Source organism: Lactuca virosa, chromosome 4 (genome assembly GCF_052849685.1).
Source record: "Lactuca virosa cultivar CGN04683 chromosome 4, Lactuca_virosa_CGN04683_v6, whole genome shotgun sequence".
In the NCBI taxonomy this organism is placed as follows: Eukaryota; Viridiplantae; Streptophyta; class Magnoliopsida; order Asterales; family Asteraceae; genus Lactuca; species Lactuca virosa.
In genome coordinates, this window is record NC_136429.1 from 291,726,092 (window position 1) to 291,732,452 (window position 6,361).

Here is a 6,361-nt window from a genome sequence, read left to right on the forward strand (position 1 = left end):
GAGCTTCCTCACTATGTTTAGCAGGTCGAAGGCACCTATGCCAGCCCATGGTTTTCTATGTAGGGTTCTAGATGTCTGCACGGCTCTTGCATGTGTATGTGCTTGTATGCTTACTAGGTAGGGCCCGATGGTTATTCTGCATCTGGTTATGCATATATGATTTGTATGTGGGCGGGGCCCGATGATTGTACAGTATGCGATTATCTTTGTGATTTCCGCATGTGTTTGAATGTTTACATGATTATATGGTTATGTGATTATGGGTGGGGCCCGTATCTCAGTGGGCAAGGCCCGATATGAGTGTGTGGGTGGGGCCCGTATCTCAGTGGGCGGTGTCAGTTATGTGCTTAGTTATGTATGGTATGTGGTATCTTGGGGACCTTACTATGTTTTATTCTTACGGTTTCAGTTTATGTTTCAGGTACTTCGATTTTCAATCGGAAGGGCTCGGGATGATTGTAAAGCACACACCACATGTTTCCACATTCTGTGATTGACTCTGATTGGATGATGTTTTGATAAATCTTGATTAACTTGGTTTTGTGGAAATAATATGTATTAACGTTTTATTACTCAAAATACGAAAATTTTATGTTAGTATTTTTGGAATGTTTCAAGTTAGTATCAGAGCCTTGGTTTGAGGGATTCGGACATACTCTCGGGTGTGCCTGAACTCAAACTGAGGATTTGGTAAAGCTTTCAAAAAGAAAAGCATTTTTAAGAAAAGCGTTTTCTAAGATAAGAAAGGGTGTGGTGCGTGCAATCAGCTGAGATCAAGTAAGTTTCTCCCAAAATACCCATACATGCTATCTGGTATGATTTGATTTATGAATTTGTGAATCGCATGCTAGTTAGGGCTAAGGATCTACTCAGGTTTTTCATGGTAGAATGCTAGGAGAGATGTCTTTGTATGCCTGTTGTTTGAGCTTGTAGACTTGCATGCTAGTTCTGATTAGCCAGTGATAGGTTGGCCTGATATGTGATGCCTTGTTGCCTAGGAAGCATGGGATGCTAGATTGGGTATAACGTGTAAGCGTAAGGTAATTAGTAGCGGGAGTGGGAGATCCTAGTATGAATTGTAGTATGTGGGATTGGATGCTCATGATTATTCTATGCATTGGAGTGCTACTGCACGAATGTTGCTTGCTTTGTGATTTGTGGGACTCTTAAGTAATGTGAGTTAGCTATTAAGTGAATATGTTCAGTCACATGTAATAAAGGTTGAATAATCTTAGAGTGATGGATTTGACCCTATTACGCAACTCTTGTTTGAGTCTAACCGTTGTAGGGATGAGTCTTTTACTCGAAAGATTATCTGAGCTTTATTGCATGTGATTGTGTTTATGAGGTAGCTAATTGACATTATGGGGAGTTCTTCAACAGCTGATGGCAGGGTGAGGTTGGGATCTTAAGAAAGCTTATGGATTAGCTTCGGTGAGTTTTGTTGCGTTGGTTAGCAAGTGTTTGGTGTATGGATTGAGAAGGTGACTAAGAGGATTCAGGAGGATTCTTGAGGAAAGTATGGATATGTGTGGAAGGTAGTATTGGGCCCGTACTACTAAAAGGAAAGGATCCATACTCGAGTCGGGGAGACTTTTGGAGATTCTAGGGAGCCTGTGAGATGAGGATCCTTGGGTATTTTCTGATCGTTCACATGTGGTTTTCGGTATGGTGTTGAGCACTTAGGAAGGGGTTTAGGTTCTAGTTCCGACTCAGGAGCAGGTACTAACCCGATCGATGCGCGGATGTGGGAGCTCATCTGATCGGAGATTTCTCGCGGTATTTTGGAATAGGCCCCGGTGGTCTTTGGTTCAGCCAAGGAAGGGATTTTGGAGATCTTGGATGGTCATTTCGGGGCCTTTTGGGTCGAGGTTGTAGTAGGACAGTTGGGGGCTCATCTGGAGCCCAAAGCTTGTGGATCCCTAGAATCCTTCAGCAAGGAGGATCGTATTATTAGTTCATGTCTTTTGGGATCGGAGGGGAGTTTTGCACCATGTCCTCAGGATGGTCGGGGAAACTCAGGAGGGGGAAGTCAGGATTCCTTCAGATGCTTTTGCTGGTATGCTATCTTCTGTTTTTTCTTCTGGGTTGTTATCAAGAATCTGTATGGCGTTGGAATTTTGCTTGGGTTTGGGTAAGTTATATCTTGGGTTGGTTCTCTTATATTTTCTGGGTTATCAAGGATTGTTATATGCCATCCTGCATGCCGAGAGTCTTCAATAAATCTTTAGAGGGTCGTATCTTGTTGAGCGGGTTTCAGCGTGTTCAGTTGTTGATCTGGGTCTTTGTCGGGATCAATTCAGGGGTATTGCTTGGAGGATCTTTGATCAGGGTTAGCGGATTAGTTCTCCAGTGAAGTCAGGGTTTAGTGGTTTTATCGTCTGTTCTGGTATGATCAACAGTTTCCTATGGAAGAATTTTTGGGTTCAAGCACTATCGTTGTTAGGAGAGGAGCGGTAGCAGGAAGATGGTGATGCCAGTTGCATGAGTTGTTGGTCATTGGAAATGTCAAGGGAGTTTTATATTCGCGTGGGTAGTAGACAGTTAGAATTCAATGATTCTTTGGGAATGGAAGTTGGGATGAAGAATCGTTAGTTCAGGGCAAGGGTTATGGTTGCTAGTCGCCAGCATAAGAACTCAAGGAACTGGTATGGTATCATAGGAGGTGATTTGGATTATCAGATTGGTTAAGGTTTCAAGAGTATTCTTCAGGATTTCAGGAGTTGGGCGATCATTGAGTTTGGCTAGCAATGGAACGCAAGTATTGATTAACACAGGTCATAAGTGGTTCATGCTATATGAGGTTTGTGTTGGATTAGGTGTCTAAGCCCATAACTATATATGGTATGTACTTGTCCCAGTTGTAGCATGGTCCTTTTGGGTTGCCTTCACCAAAGCAACTTGACTGGATGAATAATAGAGAAATAGGTTATTATGGTTTATTAATATATTATATGAATAATATATTAAAGGAGAAATCATATTTGTTTAATTAATATTGTTCAAGAATTAATTAGGAATTAATTTTGTGATCAAAATATATTAATTAAAGCTAAGGGACTAATATTGTAATTATTGGATAGTTGCAAAGTAGGGTAAGGAAACCCTAGAGATAGGGGTGGACGAATTCTTGGGGATAAGGCCTTAGAATTCGTCCAAGGTAGGGATTCCAGAACATTCTTATGGGCTGCTTAGAGCCTAAGCAACCGGATAAGTGTTTGACTGAAACCCTAACTCCTCACCTATATAAAGGGACCCTTGGCCACCTAAAATCGGCTACACATAACCCTAAGAGTTCTAGGAGCCGATTTTTAGCCTTCCCCTCTCTCTCTTGCCTTCTCCAATTGTTTTGGTGTTTGTGATCTATTAGAGGCACAACATTTGAGGTGCTAAGGTTCTCAAAGGCTCAAGTTCTACAAGCAACAATCAAGGTAACCTTCTAACTAGTTTATTAGACATGGTTTCGATTTTTGTGATATGCTAGATTACGGTTTTGCAAGTCTTGGACAATTATGCATGACCAATTAGAAAAACTAGATCCAAGCATTAGGGTTTGCATGAACACCATAGGAATGTTGTTTTGCTCAAAACCTATCAGTGGTATGGCTAATAAACCCTAGGGCTTAGATTTCGAAATTAGGGTTGTCAAACCCTAGGGTTTTCGAAAATGCCTTATCCCCAAGATAAGATTCCAAGATTTTAGGATTAGGATAATGCCATCTTTTGTAATTATCCCTTTAATTGTTTAAATAGATAATTAAAGATCCTTAAATTATCCCATCCCAAATTTTCCAATTTTAGGGGATAAAGGGATTAGGTTAAATTAATTGTTTAATTTAATGGATAATCCTCCAAGATTTAATAATTTAAATTAATTGTTTAATTTTGGATAATTATTAAATCAAAGTTTTAATATTTAAGATTTTAAAATTAAAAGGGATTAATTTTCGAAAATTTTAAATTTGATTAAAACCCTAGTATTTTGAAATGTTTAAAGTACACCCTTATACTATTATAATATTATAAGATTAATTAATATATATATGTATAAGATTAAGCTAGTCTTACAGTTAGTAGGCCTCATTCACGAAGCCGATCTATAAAGGGGTAAGGGCTTCTAGCCCAGCGGTATCAGGTGGTGTCCTCCCTCTTTGAGGTCGAGGGTTCAAGTCCCGTAGTGGACATAGGTGGAATAGGTGTTAGTTTAGGAGTAGATTATATTGTATTTGCCGGTTCAAAAAAAAGGGTTCCTGCCTATAAAATGGCAGTTTAATGGGTGTCCACTCTCACCCACCGCTTCCTTGATTGGTAGAGGGTCGTTAGCCGAACGGGTAGGATAGGGCAACTAATTCCTCATTAAAAGTATAATGGTTAATAAAGTAACTAATTATTTTTTAAAATTCCCAATCTTATTTACTTTAGGGAAAATGTGAAAATGATGCTATTCCATGAAATTACACTTTGTACCCTTGCCAAGACGTTAGTCGAGCGTGTGTGGTTAACCGGCACACTAATTTGGGTCTAGCAAAGGTGGCAAAGGGTGACTCGATGTTTGTCATAGATCAATGGAGTGTGTGTGGCTAACCAACACATTGATTAGGTGACTGTAACATTGAGGGCACCAAGTACATTTGCATGGTTATTCACACCTTGTTTGTGTTCCTCGGTATCCCAGTCACAAACTTGAAGGGCATATCGAGATTTAAACATGCCATTGAAAAGTTCAATGAATCTCAAAAGATCTAGGAGTTTCAATACATTTAAAACTAAATTTTATTTTTGTTTTTCATTATGGAAATTAGTGAATCGTCATTCACTTACCTTCAAATTATTTGCGATTTAGATTACGGCATCCCTCTTCTAAATTGTGAATAATGTTGTTGAATCCGAGCCCTAATTTCTCATTTGGGTGTTTAATTGGGGATTCTTATCTAATCAAACTTTGTCTCTCTTCTCTATCAGATGTCTGCCTCAAACAAAAACAACGCTTCAGGCTCGACCTCTTCCGGCTTATTCTCACTCATGAATTTGTGTGGGAGGGTGATTTTTGATGGGACCAACTTCAATAATTGGATCCTCAATATCCGAATGGTCACCCGTTACGAGGACAAGGAGTATGTTCTCGACAAGGAGCTGAAAGAATTCAAAGTCAACACTGCTACTCCCGAGCAGATCGCTGCTTACGAAGCTCACGGGCGAGATGCTACGAAGGTTCATTGCATCATGCTCGCGACTATGACCGTCGAACTCCAAAAATCTTACGAGGACTACTACCCCTATGAGATGCATCAAGATCTGATGGATAGGTAACATCAAAGCGCGAGGCAGGAGAGGTATGAGATCATCGCTTCGATGATCACTACCAAAATGAAGGACGATGAGTCTGTCACGACCCACCTACAGAAAATGCAGAGGTATGTGGACCGCTTGCTGAAGTTAAATGTTAACTTTGATGAGGAGCTGGCCATAGATATCATTCTACACTCCTTACCTCCTTGTTACGACCAGTTTCGTATGACCTACCACATGAACAAGGAGGAGGTCACTCTAAGCAAACTTCAAGGCCTGCTAAGGACTGCTGAGAGTAGTCTGAAAGGAAAATCCGTTGCATCAACTCCTACTACTGTTGCCCTCGTCTTGTCTATTGGGCAAGGGAAGGGTAAGAAGAGGAAGGCTCCTTCTAAGAGCCACCACAAGGGAAAGTCCCAGGATGGCACATCTTCTAGTGGAACCATGGTTGGTCCCGTTGCACCCTCCTCGAACCCGAAGGATGCTGATTGCTTCTACTGCCACGACAAAGGGCATTGGAAACGAAGTTGCCCGAAGTACTTGCAAGATATCAAGGATGGAAAGATCAAACTGTCCTTTGCAGGTATTTATACTATTCATTCTAACAACTCATCACATGCTATGTCTTGGGTCCTCGATACAGGATGTGGTTTTCACATTTGTTCTGATTTGCAAGGTCTAAGAAGAAGTAGGGATTGATGGCTTATAAGCACTACATCATTCCTATGGTGTACATGCAAACCCTAAAGCTTTGGATCTAGTTTGTCTAATGAACATTCAATAATCGTCCAAAGCCTTAAACCCTAGATCTAGCATGTGATAATCAATATTAACATAAGAATAGGGTTTAGATCTTACCTTCATTGTTATGTAGCAATAACAATCTATTCCTTCCAATAATTGGCTTCTAAAAGCTTAGAGTCACAAATGTCACTCCTCTAATGGCTCACAAACACCAAGGGCAAGATGATGAAGAAGGAGAAGAGGAGAGGCACTAAAAAACGTCTAGAAACCCTAAGGAATCAGTTCGCCACGTTTTTGGTGCCATAGGGGTCCTTAAATAGTGAGGCTT